The sequence below is a fragment of the Primulina eburnea genome, chromosome 14, assembly GCF_022965805.1.
Source record: "Primulina eburnea isolate SZY01 chromosome 14, ASM2296580v1, whole genome shotgun sequence".
Classification (NCBI taxonomy): Eukaryota; Viridiplantae; Streptophyta; class Magnoliopsida; order Lamiales; family Gesneriaceae; genus Primulina; species Primulina eburnea.
Window position 1 is genome coordinate 17,937,351 of NC_133114.1, and position 22,211 is coordinate 17,959,561.

General features: G+C 36.6%; 1 long non-coding RNA gene across 1 annotated transcript; it reads left to right on the plus strand.

Moving 5' to 3' along the window:
- Positions 1-9,269: 9,269 nt before the first annotated feature.
- LOC140812624 (uncharacterized) lies at positions 9,270-10,881 on the plus strand. Its single transcript, XR_012113704.1, has 2 exons — positions 9,270-9,602; positions 10,630-10,881. It is a non-coding gene; the product is annotated as an uncharacterized lncRNA (long non-coding RNA).
- The last annotated feature ends 11,330 nt before the right edge of the window (positions 10,882-22,211 follow it).

A 22,211-nucleotide genomic window follows, 5' to 3' on the forward strand; every position in this document is an offset into this window, starting at 1 on the left:
TAATACTTATACAATTAAATGCAACAGTGAAAATAATTTTACTTAAAATAACTTTCCATGAACATGTATAAACTTAAACATTTTTTCTTTCATCATATACATTTTCCTTTTCATCATATACATATAAGTTTTCCTTTTATTGAATTTGAATCGTTAATTGTGACTTTCGTTTCAGCTGGAGGTCGATGGATCCATCTACGTATAATCATAGTATTGGGTGACGGGGACAATAACGACACTTTCAACCATCAACTGAGTCTTGGCCTATCATATCATGTCGATGGAAATACGACCGTGGGGCTCCCTCTGGGGCTTCTCTCGTAAACGGGCTCCCTCTGAGGCCTTTTCCCTCACGATATCTCCAATCATATCATTGTATCATCATATTAGTCACAATCACCTCACCCCCTTCAACGTTTCATATTTTCATCACTTATAAAAATTCATGTATATATAAAAATCATTTTTCTTTTAAACCAAGCATGCAACATGTATTTTAGCATTAACGTTTCATAGTATAATTTCATAAACATTTAATATAATTGTTTTAGCATATATTATAGCATTCAGGGCACTGGCAGGAAGTCTAACAATTTTAGGTGTAAAATGACAGTTTTACCCTAGAACATAAATTTTCATATTTATCCCCAAGCCTCGAAACGACGTCCCAAATCATTCTAAACTTAACCTAAACCTTAAAACACTCTCTTAAATATTCCTTAGGCTTAAAATTTAGGTTTTTGATAATTTCCTCGATTCGTTTTTAAACTTAGACGTACATCTCGGTTTTGACTCGTATTGACTCGAAACTTAACCAAACTTGAACCAAATCTTCCTAACACATAACTAAACCTTTTTCAACCCATACTAAGCCAACTAGAACCCTTGAACACACCCATATTGGCCACTGAACATTCTGCATGCATGGATCAAACCCTAGCCCATGTTATCCTCCAACTTTCGACCGTAGCCCTTATACACCACGACCAGACCCTAGGCCACCCTCTCAGGACCCTAACCGAAACCTAAACCTAAACAACCAATTGGACTGAACTTAACCAGCCTGGAAGCCGCAGACCCAATAGCCACACCCTTCCAAGCTTGCGTGGCCTCATCATCGTGCGATCACCCTAGCGCTTCGAACCAGCTCTTGTGCAGCCATCGTAGGACCCTCGAGCAGCACTCGTGAGTCTCCTAGTCATTGAACCATGTTCGAGCATGACCAACGTGCATCTGTCTGAACCAAATTTGGTCATCTAGACTAACCCACATTTCATTGATTCTAATTCTTCTTCAATTAAAGTAGATGTCCCTATATATATATATATATATATATATATATATATATATATATATATATATATATATATATATATATATAGACACCACACACACATTGTTGCTATATTTGTTAACTGCAAGTGTACGGTGTCGAGTTTAGTATTCGATTGAGCATATATATCATTCCCATAGAGTATGCAATTTGATAATATATTAATTAACATAATTAGAATAGTCAAACTTTATTTAGAAAATTTAATCGATTTTTGATTGATAATTATAAGCTAAAATGAATCAAAGCACACAAACGATTTAAAATAACATAGAATAAGAATCTATATGTTCAAATTCACTTGGTCTTTACTATATCGAATAATCATTGACATTTATTTATATTTATAAATTCGACCCGTTTACTACCTAAGAATTCTCAAATATGCATACTCCTTTCCCAAGTGGAATGTAGGAATTAATTATCTAATATCGATTTCAATATCCCTATTAAAAATCAAATAGTAAATAATTTCAATAGCATATTAATTCTTTTAATTGATTCAATGGAGTTTTAGGTTTTCCGAACTCTATAAACACTAATGATATATTTTCTTATGGTCCCTATTTTGAAATCCCTCTCTGGAGTGATAGATTTCAAATAAATATGACACTCCAATTAGTGATCAAGTAATTGAAATCAATGGAATACGGAAAATATAAATAAACCAAGAAGAAATTCACATACGTAATCAAAATTTATAAATATAGATTCGACCAAGTTACGCCGTCCTCTAGATTAAATAAATCAGTTAATGAAGTAAAAAAGATATAAACAAATTCATGTTTTTCAACATCAAAATAATAGCCTAAGAAATAGTAAGAAGAATAAGAGAAGAATCTGAAACTGCGACTCCATTCCTGGTAGATGCGCTCTCTATCTTCGCTCTTCGTTCTTCATTCTTTATATTTTTTTTGTGCATCTGCAGCTCCTCTTTCATGGTTAGGGCTTCAATATTTATATTTGTGTCCATGTTCCGAGAGGCTTATGAAGAAGCTCGTACAGGTCTGCGTCACAGGCTAGTGTGTGACTGCTGCTGATCTGCTTCTGCTTCTGCGTGGTTGCGCGCTTCTACTTTCTGCGCTCCTGGGCACACAAGTGCTAGCGGTACATTCTATCTTATGTTTCTGGTACTCTGCTGGCGGCACCCATGCTTCTTTTCTTCCCTCTTCCCGCTCGTGCGGTCGCGCGTGGTCAGGGTGCGGTCGCGCGCTTCTTCCTGCCTCTGTTCGTTGATCGATGCACGAGCTTGGGGTTTCTATGTGTGCGGATCCTCACGTTTCATTTTCATTTGATTTCAAGTCTTCTTGGCCACGACTTGTGTAAGGTCCAGGAAATTAAATTTACGTAACCTGAATGTATGAAATCTAGGATTTTATTTAAATTATGTGTTTATTTATTTTTATGCATTTTATGCATAATTATTGCATGATAGGATTCATTTCATGATTATTTTAAAAATATTTATGCATTAGGGTTTCTAGATGCATTTCGCGCTCGATCGAGAAACGGAGACCAGGAGAATTATCAGAAAATTATTTTTATTACATGTTTAATTTTTATTTATTATTATAAGGTGTTTTAAGTGTACTTTTCAAGAAATGAGCTTTTTTGGGTATTTTTACCCGCTAGAGTATATTTCTAACCGGTACGCAAATTTCAAAAACTTACATAAACGTAATATTTTTCGAGAGTGTGTTTGGGCATGATGGGCCTATTTTTAAGCTTAAGGGACTCAAAACTCTTTTAATCCTCTTTAAATCAAAGTTAGGGCCTATTATCATTTTGTATCTATTTAACAAATTACCCTAAACACTCCCTAAAACTAAACCTAATCATACCAGCTGCCCACCCTTCCTTCAGCATCACATTTCCACGCAAGTTGCAGCTGAAAGTCTCGGTTCTCCCTTAACGTCAAGATTAATTCATTCCACGCTCTTCTGGTGCCTCCCCGATGCGCAATTGTTCTAGGTTTTTGAGCTTATAGCATCAAGGCACGCATGTTCTTCCTTGTGCATCATACACGCTGATATTATGCGTAAAATTTGTGTGAAAGCATGTAAAACTTTCGATCTATGCATGTGTGTGTCTCGATGATGGTTTATGTGTAAACTATTGCATTTTTTATTGGTTACTCACGATGTTCTTGATGTTGTTGCAAGGAGATTGTCGAGTGGTGTTTTTGAAGGGTTTTATGGTCGATAGTAATGCTGTCACTAGGCTGGAATCGATGGAGGGCAAGTTTAAGGTAAGGGCCGAGAGGGGTGTCCTAGGCGACTAGGGTTTTGGGGGAGTGAGCGTGAACGGGATTGGGGCTGGCGGTGCAAGGGCCGATCCAAGGCTTAGACAAAATTATTTAAGTTTAAAATGATTTTTAGTGATGGATGATTTATTAAATTTCATTATTTTAATTATTTATGTTTATGTGATGCACGTTAAAATGTTTTCTTGAGTTTCATGTTTCAGGCGATTATTCGATGCGGGATAGAGGAATAGAGACCAGCGACGATTTTGGCAATTTTAAAATGCGGTATGTTATTTTAAGTTAGAAAGGGGTATTTTAAATGATATATTTAGTTTTTTAGCATTTTAAATCCAAACTTATTGATTTGGTGATTTTAGGAATTTAATAACCTTTAAAGTTTATCAAGTTTGTATTTTAAACTTTAATTTGGGGTGTGTTAATAAGTTAAAGGTGGGTTAATATTTCAGTTAGTATTTTAATTAGCATTCTTAATTGTGTAATTAAGCAATAATTTCCCCTAATTTAACTACACAACTCACGCACACACACTATCTCACACAGTCATTCACGCCTACACACACACACACTTCATTTCATTCCCATTTCATTTTATTCTCTTAAAAGAAAACCTAGGGTTCATAGAGAAAACATCAGCAACCACTCCCCTTCAAATTTTTCCAGCAATTTTCGTTGGCTTTCTTCAAGAAAATCGAGCCACAAATCGTTTCGGGTCAACCTTCGCATATTCCCCGCTTCGGTGTCGTCGTTTCGATAACTTTAAAGATTAAAGGCACATATATTCTATTATTCCTGCGTCAATATCGTCATATTATGTGTTTTGATATTTATTATGCGTAAAAATCTATGTATGATGTACAAAGTTTGAGCATAAATTTGTTGGATCGATTTTTAAAACGTTTTTGGATCTAAAACTCAAAATTTGCCTGTCATTTTAATTACTGCGACTTTTCGGTCGATTTTCTGTAAAAACCTTCAACATATAAAACGTAGAAATTTTTGATATCTTCGATTTGAAAGTAAATTCGAAATATTTGAATAAGAAATGAGTGAGTTATGATCGTTTTTGTGGGACTGCTCAAACTAAGTTTTCCTGAAAAATGCGTTCTTGAAGTTTTATTGTAGCAGGCTTCGTTGGGGATTGACAGGTGTTCAGCTGCTGCATTTAAGTATGTTGAGTACGATGTTGGGATGGTTTTTGGCGTGTCGGTTCGCATCGATAGACACTTGTTTGCACTATATATAAGTCGTGGGATGCGTTTTGGTGTCAAATGTCGTGTTCACTGGATTGGGTTGCGTTGTTTGTGATGCGTAGTTGTTTTGAGGCATTTGTTTGGGTTTGAATAAGTGTCATAGCATCCTATAATGGGTCTCAAGGCATTGGTTCATGGTCCGTATGATCGAGTTAGGAGGAATAAGCCATAAGTGTAGTATTTCTCCCTTGGTTTACAATTCCAACACCTACATGGACCCTTAGCTGGACCCTGACACAGGGTCCGTGCCATTTTTCCTTCGAAATGTGAATTTCCCGCACCTAACAGACCCTTACACGGGGTGCGTGTACTATTTTTTAAAAAAAAAATTGTTTTTTTAGGGATTGTTTTAGGGTTTGATGTAATGATTTAGTACATGCATTAAACGAGGTCAAGTCTCGAGAGATTTAGAACGTCATAAGGAAATTTGTTATTTTGGGTGTGAGCATGACTAATACGTCTAAGTTATGAAAGATAAGTGTTTGAACTCATGTTAGTACGTGAAACAGTGGCCCCAAGCGAGATTCAACGAATCCCTCAACGCCAATTAAGTATGTTCGACAGTGCAAAAGAAAAAAGTGATTATAAAAAAATATCTATAATCACTTTTTTGAATATTTACAAACTGCTACCTTACTTTTGTGGTTTATATATATTTTTTGCTTTGATGATTATATGAATCTACTTTTGTTTTGATTTAGTTATTCTATATTTCTCATCGCATATATGGTTTTTGGGAATGAATAAAACACCAGATGATTAGTTTTATGGACTTGCAGTCTCCCCTTTAAAGATCTCTAATGAATTTCTACGTATATTTCTATGATCAGTATCCCTTCAAATTTATTGAATATATTGATTCCCCCCCTTCTGGATCCCCATGTTCGGAGCAAGTTTCCGTGTAAATATTTTAAGTTAATTGATTGAATTCTCAGTTTGGTTGGTAAATATTGTCATGGAATTGATGACTAATATCGAGCTGATTAAATATTCAGTGACATTTTTTAATTATAAAATAAATGAGTATTCAATGACATGCCCAATTCTGCTATTACTTATGAAAAGTATACTACATGTTTATGTAGGAAATTTGGGTTGAATGTGAATGAAAATTAATAGTTTGTTTGAGGCCTACTAATGGAAGTAATTTGCTTTGAAACATTTCGTTTGATGTGCTTATTGTATAGTGGAGTGTGCAAATCAAAACTCATATTTGTACTGAAAAGCATTGAACCATGTTCGAGCGCGACCAGTGTGTATATGTCTGAACCAAATTTGGTCATCTAGACTAACCCATATTTCATTGATTCTAATTGTTCTTCAATTAAAATAGATGTCCCCATATATATATATATATATATATATATATATATATATATATATATATATATATATATATATATATATATATATATATATACTGTAGTAGCCCGAATTCCAAATTGGGTAATTAACGGATTAATGGTGATTAAGAAGGTTTAATGTGTAATTTTGACCGTGGTCATGATCGGACGGACCGAAGATGGTTCGGTAGCACCGAAGAGTTCGGACGATCCGAAGTGGGTTCGGTGGATCCGATCATGAGGTGTCAAGAGTTGATCGACACGTCAGTTTACATGCAAGTTCGGATGATCCGAAGTGTAGGTTCGGTGGATCCGATCATGAGGTGTCAAGAGCCGATGGACACGTAGGAGTTCGGACGTTCCGAAGTGGGTTCGGTGGATCCGAACATAGCCTATAAATAGTGCTCGGATTTCCTCATTTTGCATTGCAAATTCTTGAGTTGTGTCTCATATTTGAGAGGTTTGGAAGGTTTCGAGGGTTAGTTGTCGGTCGAGCGATAGCCAAGATCTGCCAGGATTGGTAGCGTAGCGACGCCTGAGTTACGAGGCAATCGACATCAAAGGGCTGTCGACGGACGAAGGTAAACCCTAAACTTTTGGTAGTACTGATTTTGCTAGTCGAGCATGGTAGTATTGTTCATTGGGTATGCTTTTGATGCGTAGGCTTGTTCTAGACCTGATTAGCGGTGTTGCGTAAGGCTAGGCTTGCTGTGATAGAGGTACGAAAGTACTATCCGAGATATCCTGGTCGAGTATACATCCTTATATGTGTTGCATGATTATGTGGTGCATTGATATATGTCATATGATGCATGCTATTATGTCACGTTTTATGATGCATGTTGCATTTCATGTTGAGCCGTATCTCCTTCGAGATAGCCTTTACTGTTGAGCTGTATCTCTTTCGAGATAAGCTATATCTTGTGGGGCCGCTCAGCCCTGTCTTGTCTTGTGGACGCATGGACACCGAGAGTACACAGTGGCCGACGGGTCCGGAGGGCTTCGGTGATCCGGGACATCTTAGGTCCACGTCTGTTCTTGTAGTGGATGCAGTGACCCAGAGGAGTACCGCGCGGCACTATCCACTTGGCGCCTCTAGACTGAGCATTTTGAGATCCTTTGTTACTCCTGTTTCTTGACTACCCTGGTATCATATCATAGCATGTGCATTTCATATAGGCTTGTATACTCATGCTTTTGTACTGGGCGTTCTTATCGCTCACGTCCTCGGTTTTGTTTATCTTGGACACCCCATTCCCTCGGGGCAGGCCTCAGGTTGGATGGCTCAGGAAGAGCAGGAGGAGGACAGTGAGTAGCTGGTTGGTTTAGTTTTCAGTACTATTCTATTTCGATATGGTTGTACCGAATATATTTTGAGTTGTTCTGTTTTCGATTGGGTTGTATAACTATTGTCGTTGGCCATAATTCCGCTGTTATCTCTGATTATTATTAATTAAGTTAATTGCATGCTTAGTTCTTGATTAGTAGGTGATTCTGGAACGGGTCACTACATATACACACACACACACACACACACACATTGTTGCTATATTTTCTAACTGCAAGTATACGGTGTAAGTTTTAGTACTCGATTAAGCATATATATCGTTCCCATAGAGTGTGCAATTTAATAATATATTAATTATCATGATTAGAATAATCAGACTTTATTTAGAAAATTTAATCGATTGTTGATTGCTAATTATAAGCTAAAATGAAATAAAGCACACAAACGATTTAAAATAACCTAGAATAAGAATCTATATGTCCGACATCACTTGGTCTTTACTATACTGAATTATCATTGACACATATATTTATAAATTTGACCCGTTTACTACCTAAGAAATCTCAAATATACATACTCATTTCCCCAAGTGGAATGTAGGAATTAATTATCTAATATCGATTTCAATATCCATATTAAAAATCAAACATTAAATATTTCAATAGCATATTAATTTTTTAATTGATTCAATGGAGTTTTAGGTCTTCTGAACTCTATAAACACTAATGACATATTTTCCTATGGTCCTATTTGAAATCTCTCTCTCGACTGATAGATTTCAAATAAATATGAGACTCCAATTAGTGATCAAATAATTGAAATCAACAGAACCCGGAAAATATAAATAAACCAAGAAAAAATTCGCATACGTAAATCAACAATTTATAAATATAGATTCGACCAAGTTACGTCGTCCTCTAGATTAAATAAATCAGTTCATGAAGTAAAATTCAGCATCACATTTCCACGCAAGTTGCAGCTAATCATAAATTCAGCATCACATTTCCCTAAACCTAAACCTAATCATACCAGCCGCCCACCCTTCCTTCAGCATCACATTTCCACGCAAGTTGCAGCTGAAAGTCTCGGTTCTCCCCTAACTTCAAGATAAATTCATTCCACGCTCTTCTGTGCCTCCCCGATGCGCAATTCTTCTAGGTTTTTGAGCTTATAGCATCAAGGCACGCATGTTCTTCCCTTGTGAATCATACACGCTAATATTATGCATAAATTTTGTCTGAAAGCATGTAAAACTTTCGATCTATGCATGTGTGTGTCTCGGTGATGGTTTATGCGTAAACTATTGAATTTTTTATTGGTTACTCACGATTTTCTTGATGTTGTTGCAAGGGGGTTGTCGAGTGGTGTTTTTGAAGGGTTTAATGGTCCAGAGTAATGCTGTCACTAGGCTGGAATCGATGGAGGGCAAGTTTAAGGTAAGGGCCGAGAGGGGTGTCCTAGGCGGCTAGGGTTTTGGGGGAGTGAGCGTGCACGGGGTTGGGGCTGGCGGTGCAAGGGCCGATCCAAAGCCTAGACCAAACTATGTGGAGTCTGAGTCGTGACTGAGGATGGCTCGTACGCTGCTGGAGCCACCCCTACAGCCGATCGATCGCGGGGAAGAGGAGTTGGTCGCTGGTTGAATGTTCTTGGGAATATATATATATATATTTATATATATATATATATATATATATATATATATACTCTCTCTCACACACAACACCTATAAACACACACGAATTCTCATCTCTTTCCCGTAAGTTTTCTTCAAACCATCGCTTCTCTTTGACCGTCGATTGTGGCCGCACCTGTCGCTAAAAAAATTCAAGTAAATACATATTTGGAAAGCCCATGACGAGAGATATCCATTGATACCATTCTTGCTAGGTGAAATCGTGATTTCAGGAAACCCGACGAAAAACGCCGCCTCTTTCATCGCTGAAATCGCCGTCTACCGCCGTTCAAAACTGAAAATTGATTGAGGGGTTTTGTTCCTTATGTCGTAAGATTTCTTTTGGTACTAATTTTGCAAATTTTCGAGAACGACCCGTCGGTTCCATTTTCTGTGTGATTCCAGTCATCTTCTCCGGCGAGTTTGACGCCTGTTGTCGGTTAGCTTCGGGTTAGGCTCGATTTCCAGTCACTTTTGTTGGGATTACTAGCTGTCTAGGTGCGAATTGTTGTCGATGTGAATTTAATTCAATTTCGACTCCAATATTGTATCATTATTGATTAATTATTGGGTTATTGTTGTAGGTTACGGAATTGTGCAAGTTGGAGGTATAATTGGTGAACCTAGAATTTATCGCAGTCGCTTGAATATTAGATTAGTGTCATTTAAAGCTAAAAAGAATATTTGCGATGATAAAATAGAAATGATTGATTTTAGTCGAATATTGGAATTTTAGGAATTTAAAATGCCAAAATTGTTGAAATTGGATTTTTAGTGAATTAAATGATTCTAGAACTTTTATATTATAATAAGACCATTTAAATTAATATTCAGGTGATTTGTCTGAGTTGGCTTTTCCAGGACTTTCTTGAGGATTTAAGTTACTAGTAAATTAGTTGAGGTACGTAGAGATCAGTTATTTTTCACGATGTCTGACAGAAACATCTGATGATCCTATGTATGATTTATTTGCTGTTTGCTGATTTATGTGATATTATATGCTGACTCGCATATTATCAGTTGGTAGTTGATGTGCAAAATAAAATAAAATATTTCTTTTGTTTACACACATTTTATTTTAGTTAGACACATCAATACCACTGAACATTTCATATTGAGCCTATCTGTTATTGAGATCCAGTTATATTTCGGTTGAGATCCGTTATATATATGATATGATATGGTGTTCTGGAGATGTTTGGCTAACTTAATTCGGTCCGGCTTAGGTAGTTGCTGGCTTCGAGGCTGGGCCATATCCCAGGCACAGTCCGCTGAGTCGTGGACCAGCTCGAGCATATATGTATGATTGTTGATATCGATCATTTGATTCCTGATATCTTGCACATATTCATGCATTGAATTCACGCATGGCATCATTGCATTTATATGTCATATATCGTGGTTTATTGATGTCTCGTACTGGGGTTGCTGACCCCCGAGAGGGAGCTGTCGTGTTTTTTGTGTGTGGACATGACAGGTGGTACAGGTAGTTCGACCTCAGGCGCTCGAGAGGAAGCCTTAGGAAGTACCAGAGCTCTTTGAGAGTGGACTCAGTTGTATTTAGGTACTGCGTGGTGTTGCTGTCTCCCAGATACTATATGTATATATTTGGAGGATTGTATTATGGTATTATCGAGCCTTGTCGGCTCTATGATATTTTGGTTTGTATACGTCATGATTGTGTCTGGCTGGCACATGTTTATGCTGTTGTGTTTATTGAGGGCATATGTTGTGTATTTTGAGTATTTGATTTTCTGGTATGTCCTATTTATGCGAAGGTCATGCCGAAATTTTTATAGGCCCAAACGCAAATTTTTAACTCACTTTTCCGTTGTTTACTGATTAATCATGATTGCATGTTAATAAATCGTTATTAGGATAACGGGTCCCTCACAGTTGGTATCAGAGCGTAGACTTGGATACGCTCGTTTCAGAGTTAGTACACTCAAGTTTAGGCACAAGAAATTTGTGCGCATGTGTTTGATTATTTGAAATTATTTGCTCTTGCCTGGAATTAATTACATGTTAGTATCTTAGAGATATGAAATGTAGATTATACATTTGAGTTTTATTTCGGTGCTTTGGATTATATTGAGGTTATTGAATATTTTGGGAATTTAACCTTAAATATGTAGAATGGCAACTAGAGGAAATAAAGGGAAAGGAAAAGAAGTGTCTCAGGAGTCCAGTGCACAGAATATTGGAAGAAATGATAGAGTTCCTCGAGGTAGGCGCGGACGTCCTGCTGTAGAGGTAGCCGCTAGAGCGGATGAAATGGAATTGGCTGTAGCTCGATTTCAGAATATGCATCCCGCGAAATTCTTTGGAAATGAAGGCAGTGATCGAGCAGAAGGATGGTTGAAACACATAGAATTCCTGTTTAACAAAGTACATTATGATTCTGATAGAAGGTTAACTATGGCAGTTCTCCAACTACGGGATTGTGAACAGAGTTGGTGGGAGGCTACTACAAATGTATTGCAACAAACAGGTAATCAGATAACTTGGTAGGTGTTTCGTTCTAAATTTCTCCAAGAATATGCTCGACCATCCTACTACTCAGCCGGAGAATCAGAATTTCATCGACTAGTTCAGGGCAATATGTCTGTTGAAGAATATGCTCGAAAACTTTCTGCTCTTCTTACTTATGTACCACACGTGGCTGTTAGTGAAAAAGGTAAAATTTCAAAATTTTTGGAAGGATTGGACTACCAAATTCATGTTATGGTTATGGCTGGATCGCATACGACTTATGTCGAAGCTGTGGATAAGGCGATTGGAATTGAGGCAGGATTAAAAAGGGGTAAACAACCACAGGCTCCACAAATGCCTAGTGGTGGTTCATTTTGTTCAGCAGGTACACCATCTTTTCCATCTCAACAGTCATACCAACAGAAACAAAAACAATTCAAACCAAAAGGAAAACAATTTAAAAAGAAATATCAGTCCAGTTCCTCTAGTTCTGGCAGTTCACAAAGTGTGACAGGTGGACAATACCCTGTGATTTATTGTGATCGATGTGGAGGAAGACACCCTACTTGCGCCGTGTAGCGGAGTACTGGGGTCATGTCATAGTTGTGGTCAGTCAGGGCATTATGCCAGAGTTTGTCCGAGTCGTGCACAGGGACAGATGCAGCCACAGCAGTTGCCTTATGCCAGAGGTAGTTTGCCAGGTGGCTCATCTCAGCGACCATTTGCTCCTGCACCATCATACCAGCAGTCTAGTTACCCACAAGTTAGGGGTAATGTGCCACCGTCTTTCCAAGGTCCTCAACAAGCTCGAGTATATGCTTTGACCGAGGATCAAGCTAGAGAGGCTCCAGGAGGGGTGATCGCAGGTACTTGCTTTATTTATGATCATATTGCACGAGTTTAATTTGATACTGGAGCATCTCATTCATTCATTGCTTCCGATTATGTTGATGAATATGAACTTTGGACTACACCATTTCATGAAACTGTATCTGTGTCTACGCCAGCTGGTCGATTTATTCCATCTGGGAAAATTGTGTTAGATTGTGTGTTGCATTTCGATGATAGCATTATGATCACGAACTTGATTGTATTACCTATGCATGATTTTGATTGTATCATTGGTATGGACACACTGTCTAGTTATCGAGCCACTTGTAGATTGTTTTCATGGTGTAGTACGATTTAGGCCATACTATGGTAGCAAATGGAATTTTTATGGTCGAGGATCACAGGATAAAATACCGTTAGTCTCAAGCGATGGAAATGTTTAGATTATTATCTTTAGGAAATGAGGGATATATGGTTTATTTGTGGATGCTACAAAGAAAGAGCCGAAATTATCTGATATCCCAGTATCGAAAGAATTCCCCGATGTCTTTCCTGAAGAAATACCAGGCTTTCCACCGCAGAGAGAAATTGATTTTAGCGTCGACTTGATGGCGGGTACGGAGCCGATCTCTAGAGCTCCATACAGAATGGCTCTTGCAGAACTGAAAGAACTGAAAGAGTAGTTATAGGATTTATTCGAAAAAGGTTATATACGCCCTAGTATGTCACCATGGGGAGCACCTGTACTGTTCGTAAAGAAAAAAGATGGTTCTATGAGAATGTGCATTGATTATAGACAGCTCAATCGAGTCACTGTTAAAAATAAATACCCTCTGCCTAGAATTGATGACTTGTTTGATCAGCTTCAAGGAAATTCTGTTTATTCGAAGATTGATCTTCGATCAGGATACCATCAACTTCGGATTAGAGAAGAAGATGTTCTTAAAACAGCTTTTAGAACTAGATATGGGCATTATGAATTTCTAGTAATGCCATTTGGTTTAACAAATGCACCAGCAGTGTTTATGGATCTAATGAATAGAGTGTTCAGAAATTTTCTGGATAAGTTTGTTATTGTCTTTATTGATGATATACTGGTGTATTCGAGATCAAAACGGGAACATAAAGAGCATTTACGATTGGCTTCTTCAAACACTTCGAGATTCTCAATTGTATGCTAAGTTATCGAAGTGTGAATTTTGGATGGATAGCGTGATATTTTTGGGTCACGTGATATCAGCCCAAGGTATATCTGTAGATCCGAGTAAAGTTGAAGCAGTCCTGAATTGGGCTAGACCAACCAATATACCAGAGATTCGAAGTTTTATGGGATTGGCTGGGTATTACATACGATTCATTGAAGGATTTTCGCAGATTGCCCGACCTATTATCCAACTGACCAAGAAAGATGCAAGATTTATTTGGTCAGATGAATGTGAAAATAGTTTTCTTACATTGAAAGAGAAGCTGACAACAGCACCAGTGTTGGCATTGCCATCTGGATCAGGTGGATTTGTGGTTTGTACCGATGCATCGTCAAGAGGTTTGGGATGTGTTTTAATGCAGCATGGAAAGTTATTGCCTATGCTTCAAGGCAATTGAAAACACATGAATCCCGATATCCTGTTCATGATCTTGAACTAGCAGCCATTGTTTTTGCTTTAAAAGTTTGGAGACATTATTTATATGGTGAGCAGTTTATTATCTACTCAGATAATAAGAGTTTGAAATATCTATTTACTCAATCAGAACTGAATATGAGGCAAAGACGATTGTTAGATTTACCTGAAAGATTTTGACTGTGAAATACAGTATCGGCCAGGGAAAATGAATCAGGTTGCAGATGCATTAAGTCGGAAGTATCACGATGTTATGATAGTATATGTCCATGTCTGGCAGAATTATGATGATTTATGTACTTCTGGTTGGAATTTTCAGCCGAAAGGCAATCATTTTATTGTTTCTGCTTTACAATTTGAGCCGAAGATTATTTCGAAGATCAAGAAAGCTCAAAAGAATGATCCACAGGTTCGGAAATCGAAAGACTTGGTTTTGTCTGGTAACCCAGATAAATACAATATCTCATCATATGGTTATTTACGAATGAATAACAGGTTAGTGGTACCAAATGTCACAGGGTTGAGAGAAGCATTGGTTCAAGAGGCGCATTGCAGGCGTCATAGTTTTCATCCTGGTACTCATAGAATGTACCACATACTGAAGCCATATTTCTGGTGGGATGCGATGAAAAGAGATATTTCTGAATTTGTAGCAAAATGTTTGACATGCCAGCAGGTTAAAGCCGAGAGAATGAAACCTGGAGGTATGTTTATAGAAATACCATAATGGAACTGGGATCATATTGCAATGGATTATCGTGACTCACTTGCCCAGATCAAACAGAGGTTGTGATGCTATCTGGGTGATTGTCGACAGATTGTCTAAATCAGCACACTTTATTCCATACGATTGTACTTATGTTTATAATAAAATGGCACAATTATATGTGGATAATGTTATTAGATTGCATGGAGTTCCAGTATCTATTGTATCTGACTGAGATCCTAGATTTGCTTCCAAGTTTTGGAGTAGTCTTCAGAATGCTTTGGGTACTAAGTTGGCAATGAGTACAGCTTATCATCTCCAAACAGATGGTCAGACAGAGAGGATTATACAGACTTTGGAAGATATGTTACGATCCGTGGTCATGGATTTTGGGAGAAACTGGCAAGAATCTTTACCATTGGTTGAATTCTCCTACAATAATAGTTTTCAAACAACTATTAGGATGGCACCATTCGAAGCTTTGTATGGTAGAAGGTGTCGATCGCCCCTATGTTGGAATGAAGTTGGAGAAAAACCATTGGTACAACCTGAGTTTGTTGAAGAAATGAATGAAAAGATTAATTTGATTAGAAAAAGAATGAAAGCATCTCAGGATCGTCAAGCTAGCTACGCAAATAAAAGACGTAGGTCTTTAGAATTTCAGGTTGGCGATCAAGTTTTCTTGAAAGTGTCACCATTTCGTGGCACAATGAGATTTGGGAGAAAAGGGAAGCTAGCTCCACGTTATATTGGACCGTATACTATTGGTGAGAGGATCGGCTTATTGGCTTATAGATTGGACTTGTCGCAGAGTTCGTCTGCTATACATGATGTGTTTCATGTATCTATGTTGCGGAAGTATGAGCCGATCCATCTCATGTTCTGAGACCCGAGGATGTGGAGTTGAACAGTTATCTTAGCTATGTTGAGTATCCTATATAGATATAAGCAACTTCGAAATAAGACGATTCCACTAATTATTGTACAATGGAGTAGACATGGGACTGAAGAGGCTTCATGGGAACTAGAGGATAAAATGCATCAAGAATGGCCTCACTTGTTTGAAATTGTCACAAATTATTCCATATACTCTGACTTTCTATGTACTATCAGTGGTAGATGTGTGACTAGGTTGTATATGAGGTGTGTGTTGTGTGTTTCGATTTCGAGGACGAAATCTTTTGTTAGAGGGGGAGAAATGTAATGACTCGATTTAATTATATGTTATTTGGCGATAATTAGGATTAATTATTTTAAATTGAAGAATTTAAAATAATTAAGCCAAATAATTAAATTGTTTGTTTATGCATATTTAAATTTTATACTCTCTCTCACACACAACACCTATAAACACACACGAATTCTCATCTCTTTCCCGTAACTTTTCTTCAAACCACCGCTTCTCTTTGATCGTCGATTGTGGCCGCACCTGTCGCCAAAAAATTCAAGTAAATACATATTTGGAAGCCCATGACGACAGCTATCCATTAATACCACTCTTGCTAGGTTAAATCGTGCTTTCAGAAAACCCGGCGAAAAACGCCGCCTCTTTCATCGCTGAAATCGCCGTTTTCCGCCGTTCAAAACTAAAAATTGATTGAGGGGTTTTGTTCCTTATGTCGTAAGCTTTCTTTTGGTACTACTTTTGCAAATTTTCGAGAACGACCTGTCGGTTCCGTTTTCTGCGTGATTCCGGTCATCTTCTCTGGCGAGTTTGCCGCCTGTTGCCGGTTAGCTTCGGGTTAGGCTCGATTTTCAGTCACTGTTGTTGGGATTACTAGCTGTCTCGGTGCGAATTGTTGTCGATGTGAATTTAATTCAATTTCGACTCCAATATTGTATCATTATTGATTAATTATTGGGTTATTGTTGTAGGTTCCGGAATTGTGCAAGTTGGAGGTATAATTGGTGAACCTAGAATTTATCGCAGTAGCTTGAATATTAGTTTAGTGTCATTTAAAGCTAAAAATAATATTAGCGACAATAGAAATGGTTGATTTTAGGTATTTTAGTCGAATATTGTAATTTTAGGAATTTAAAATGCCAAAATTGTTGAAATTGGATTTTTAGTGAATTTAAATGATTCTAGAACTTTTATATTATAATAAGATCATTTAAATTAATATTCAGGTGATTTAATAGAGTTGGCATTTCCAGGATTTTCTTGAGGATTTAAGTTACTAGTAAATTAGTTGAGGTACGTAGAGATCAGTTATTTTTCACGATGTCTGACAGAAACATCTGATGATCCTATGTATGATTTATTTGCTGTTTGCTGATTTATGTGATATTATATGCTGACTCGCATATTATCAGTTGGTAATTGATGTGCAAAATAAAATAAAATATTTCTTTTGTTTCCACACATTTCATTTTAGTTAGACACATCAATACCACTGAACATTTCATATTGAGCCTATCTGTTATTGAGATCCAGTTATATTTCGGTTGAGATCCGTTTTTTATATGATATGGTGTTCTGGAGATGTTTGGCTACCTTGATTCGGTCCGGCTTAGGTAGTTGCTGGTTTCTAGGCTGGGCCATATCCCAGGCACGGTCCGCTGAGTCATGGACCAGCTCGAGCATATATGTATGATTGTTGATATCGATCATTTGATTCCTGATATCTTGCACATATTCATGCATTGCATTCACGCATGGCATCATTGCATTTATATGTCATATATCGTGGTTTATTGATGTCTCGTACTGGGGTTGCTGACCCCCGAGAGGGAGCTGTCGTGTTTTTTGTGTGTGGACATGACAGGTGGTACAGGTAGTTCGACCTCAGGCGCTCGAGAGGAAGCCTTAGGAAGTACCAGAGCTCTTTGAGAGTGGACTCAGTTGTATTTATGTACTGCATGGTGTTGCTGTCTCCCAGATACTATATGTATATATTTGGAGGATTGTATTATGGTATTATCGAGCCTTGTAGGCTCTATGATATTTTGGTTTGTATATGTCATGATTGTGTCTGGCTTGACACATGTTTATGCTGTTGTGTTTATTGAGGGCATATGTTGTGTATTTTGAGTATTTGATTTTCTGGTATGTCCTATTTATGCGAAGGTCATGCCAAAATTTTATAGGCCCAAACGCAAATTTTTAACTCACTTTTCCGCTGTTTACTGATTAATCATGATTGCATGTTAATAAATCATTATTAGGATAACAGACCCTCATAGTGGATGTGGGTTCAGCAGGTCCAGAGGGAGCCTAGGGTGGTCTAATTGAGGTTGGTTAGGGGCTGGTCCCGTTGGGTTAAGGCTAGGATCGAAAATACGGATAGTAGTGCGTCTAGGGTTTCGAGTGGTAGACGTGCAGATTTTTCCAGCAACATTCAGCGAGGGTTTGGGGGCCATGCGGGGTCTGGAATTGAGGTTTTAGGGGCTGGTCTAGTAGATTTATGATATGACTTGAGTTGGGAAAAAATTGGTTAAGATTCGGGTCGATTCGGATTAAAACCGGGACCCGGTTCAAGTTTTAAAACATCTTTTAAGTTTTGGAACGTGCTCGATTTTACGTCTAAGAAACAATTTTAAATATGTTTTGGTTGTTTTAAGGATTTTGGTAAGCTTCGGATCGAAATTTAGAGGTCAGGAGTAAAATGGTCATTTTGGGTTTCTAAATATGTTTAAATATGTTTTGGTTCTTGTCCTGGCAGCGCCCCGAGCACACTTTATCATGTTTTTAAATGTTTATGCATCACGATCACGATTTTTATGAATTTATGAAATGTTTATGCATCACGATCACGATTTTTATGAATTTATGAAATGTACGTTGCATGCTTGAATTTAAGAAAATTTACACGTGTGAATGATTTTGATAAGTGATGAAAATGATGATGTTTTGAACGATGGGAATTGGTTGTGGCTATCGAAGTATATGTAAATGCTTAAGACGTATATGTAATGATGATAATGAGGCCTACGCATAGCGGATATGTAATACTGTAACTGATGTCCGACAGCCACCGGGTACTACGGTTCTATGTATGATGGATCCATTGTAAATGATGAATGAGGTACGACAGTCAAAACTAATGAACTGAATTAACCAAAAGAAATGATGTATAAATGACAAATGATTAATGATGACAATGTATAACGATGAATGATGATAATGATGAACTGTTTTGACATGTAATGATTTCATATGGCACGTCTGCATTTACACTTTTTAAGTGCATGAAAAGTATGTTGATTACAGTATATTCTCTAATGAATTTCTACGTATATTTCTATGATTCAATATCCCTTCAAATTTATTGAATAAATTGATTCCCCCCCCCCCCCCTTCTGGATCCCCAAGTTCGGAGCAAGTTTCTGTGTAAATATATTAAGTTAATTGATTGAATTCTGAGTTTGGTTGGTAAATATTGTCATGGAATTGATGACAAATATCGAGCTGATTAAATATTCATTGACATATTTTAATTATAAAATAATAAAGTATTCAATGACATGCCCAATTCTGCTATTACTTATGAAAAGTATACTACATGTCTATGTAGGAAATTTGGGTTGAATGTGAATGAAAATTAATAGTTTGTTTGAGGCCTACTAATGGAAGTAATTTGCTTTGAAACATTTCGTTTGATGTGCTTATTGTATAGTGGGGTGTGCAAATCAAAACTCAGATTTGTACTGAAAAGCATTTGAACCATGTTCGAGCGCGACCAGTGTGCATCTATCTGAACCAAATTTGTCATCTACACTAACCCACATTTCCTTGATTCTAATTCTTCTTCAATTAAAATAGATGTCTCTTTGTATTCATGGATGAGCTTTCGCATGATCAATTGTGACCTTTCGTGTGATTGACTTTTGGCATGATTACTAATTAATAATTTGGTTGATTGTGCACTTATTAGTGTTTCATTTCGCACCCAAAACTCTAAAAAAATGAAACACACATATTGTTGCTATATTTGCACTCAAAGCTTTCACCACAGTTCTATTTTTCTTGAATTTATAAAATTCTTAGGATAAATTTGAAACGTTTTCTACTACTTTTTTAACTTTCAAAAGCCTACTATTTTTTTTTTTTTGTAGAACCTCAAATTTCGAAATTCACCATTAAAATAACTTAACATTTTAATAAATCAAAAAAATTTAACATTTAAAATCTCAAGTGCATAAAAATCCCTAAATCGTCAATTAACAAAATTCAACATCTATCTCTTAACATGATCGAAACTATCCTCCAAATAAAGCATAAAAATATCTAATCAAATCATTAACAACATCTTTTAAAACTTTGAGTATCAAGCTAATGCGGAAAATAAATGTCACTTGGGAGTGTACTGTCATACTCGATTCACTCAAGCGTCAACGTCTCCCTCAATATCATCATCACCTGCAGAATTCAAATCTAGTGAGTCTAATGACTCAGCACGTTCTAAACAGAAGTAACAAATAATACATATACAAGCACATGCATTAATATCATACTTTTATTTAAAATAATTTGTAAGCCTAAATAAATCGTAAATCGTCAAATCATAAAGCTTTCAATCATTTATCATTTTGAGTGAAGTTTGATACTTTAAAGTGATTAGTTTTTTATACACTAATCGACCGATCAGTCTTAGCTCACCATTGCGCATGGGGATGGGCACAAGGCACCGACGTAAAATGAAAATACGATCGATGGGCTCCCTCTGGGTCTTTTCGCGTAAACAGGATCCCTCTGGAGCCTCCTCCCTCACGATATTCTCAAAAATCATATATCATATCTTTTATGTCACAGTCAATTCACATCCTTCAAAATATTTTTTTTCTTTTTAATCATAAAATATCGTGTCCTTTCCACATTTGAAAAATAAAATTTTGAACAAGTAAAAATTGCATAACTTTACCATAAATCATAAAATCTCATATTTTCATCATAAACGTTCAAAAACATCATTTAACATATGTTATGATCCTTCGGGATGCTGCCAACCCTTTTCGTACTACTCAGGTGTAAAATGACTGTTTTGCACCTGGATGTAAAATTTCTCGATTTTTATTTTTTCTTACTTTCATTAACTCTAGACCATCCCAAATAATTATTTAAGCTTAAATTTAATTTTAATATGTTTATTTAACGTAAATTCAAAAGTTTTCGATTTAATTTCATATTTACTAATTTGTGAAGCGTTTAATCCTCGAATTAATTCAAACTTTAATATTTTTTTCCCAAATTTTAAACATAGACTTATATTACCTAAACTGAAACGTCTGCCTTTTTTATTGCTCTAAAAGTACTAGAAATTTGTTTTAAAACCTACACATTAGGCCGAACCCTCATCATCCATGACAATATTTTTATAACTATATTTTGCACCACTTTAAAAATAAACGTCAACCAACTAGAATTTGAAATACCTAAGGGAACATCAAAATATGATATCGTCAAATGTTTTACCAAACCTAAAAAGCAATAAGTTTGAAAAGTATAGCTCATACTAACCTCTCAAAATCCCTCAAAAGAATAAATAAATATTCTTAAAATATTTAACATAAGTCACGAATCATAAATCGTAAATGCGGAAAAAGTAAAAGCGCTGGTCCTTAGGTTGTGTGCACCTTCAGTCCAGTCAAATCATCCATTAAGACCTCCCTCAAACTCACCTGCATCCATCACACCTAGTGAGTCTAAAGACTCAACACACCATAATCTTTATAACAAATAATACGTATAAAATCGCAGGCTACAGTGAAAATAATTTTACGTAAAAATAAATTTTTCATGACATGCAAACATAAACCTTAGCATTTTCCTTTCTTTTTCCTCAACATGACATAACATAAACTTTTTCATGATCATAAACATTTTCATTTTTCCTTTATTGAATTCAGATCGTTAATTGTGACTTTCCTCAAACCTCAAAAGTCGATGGATCCATTTACATGAAACCACAGTACTGGGCAGCGAGGGACACCAACAACACTCTCACCGATCAACTGGGCCCTAGCCTATCCTCTTTCGAAAAAAATACGATCGTCGAGGCTCCCTCTGGGCCTTCTCCCCTCACGATATTCTCATTCTTACCTCAAACCTCATACCTCAATAGTCACAATTACCTTACCTCCTTCAATGTTTAACATTCTCATCACTTTATAAATCATACATAACATATCATTTTTGTTTTTGAAATCAAGCATGCAACATGTCTTTTAAATGTCTTCCTTAGATCGTAAAAAAATCCAACCGACATATAAAAATCATTATTTAATCATGAACATTTCATAAACATTTAAAAATAATCATAATTTTAAAAATAATCATAATATCATAAAACAGCATTTAAGGCACTGGCATGACGTTGACTAATTTTTAGGTGTAAAAAGACCGTTTTACCCCTAGACGTAAAATTCTTCGATTTTGATTTTTTCTTGAATTCATTGACTCTAACATGTCCCAAATAATTATTTAAGCCT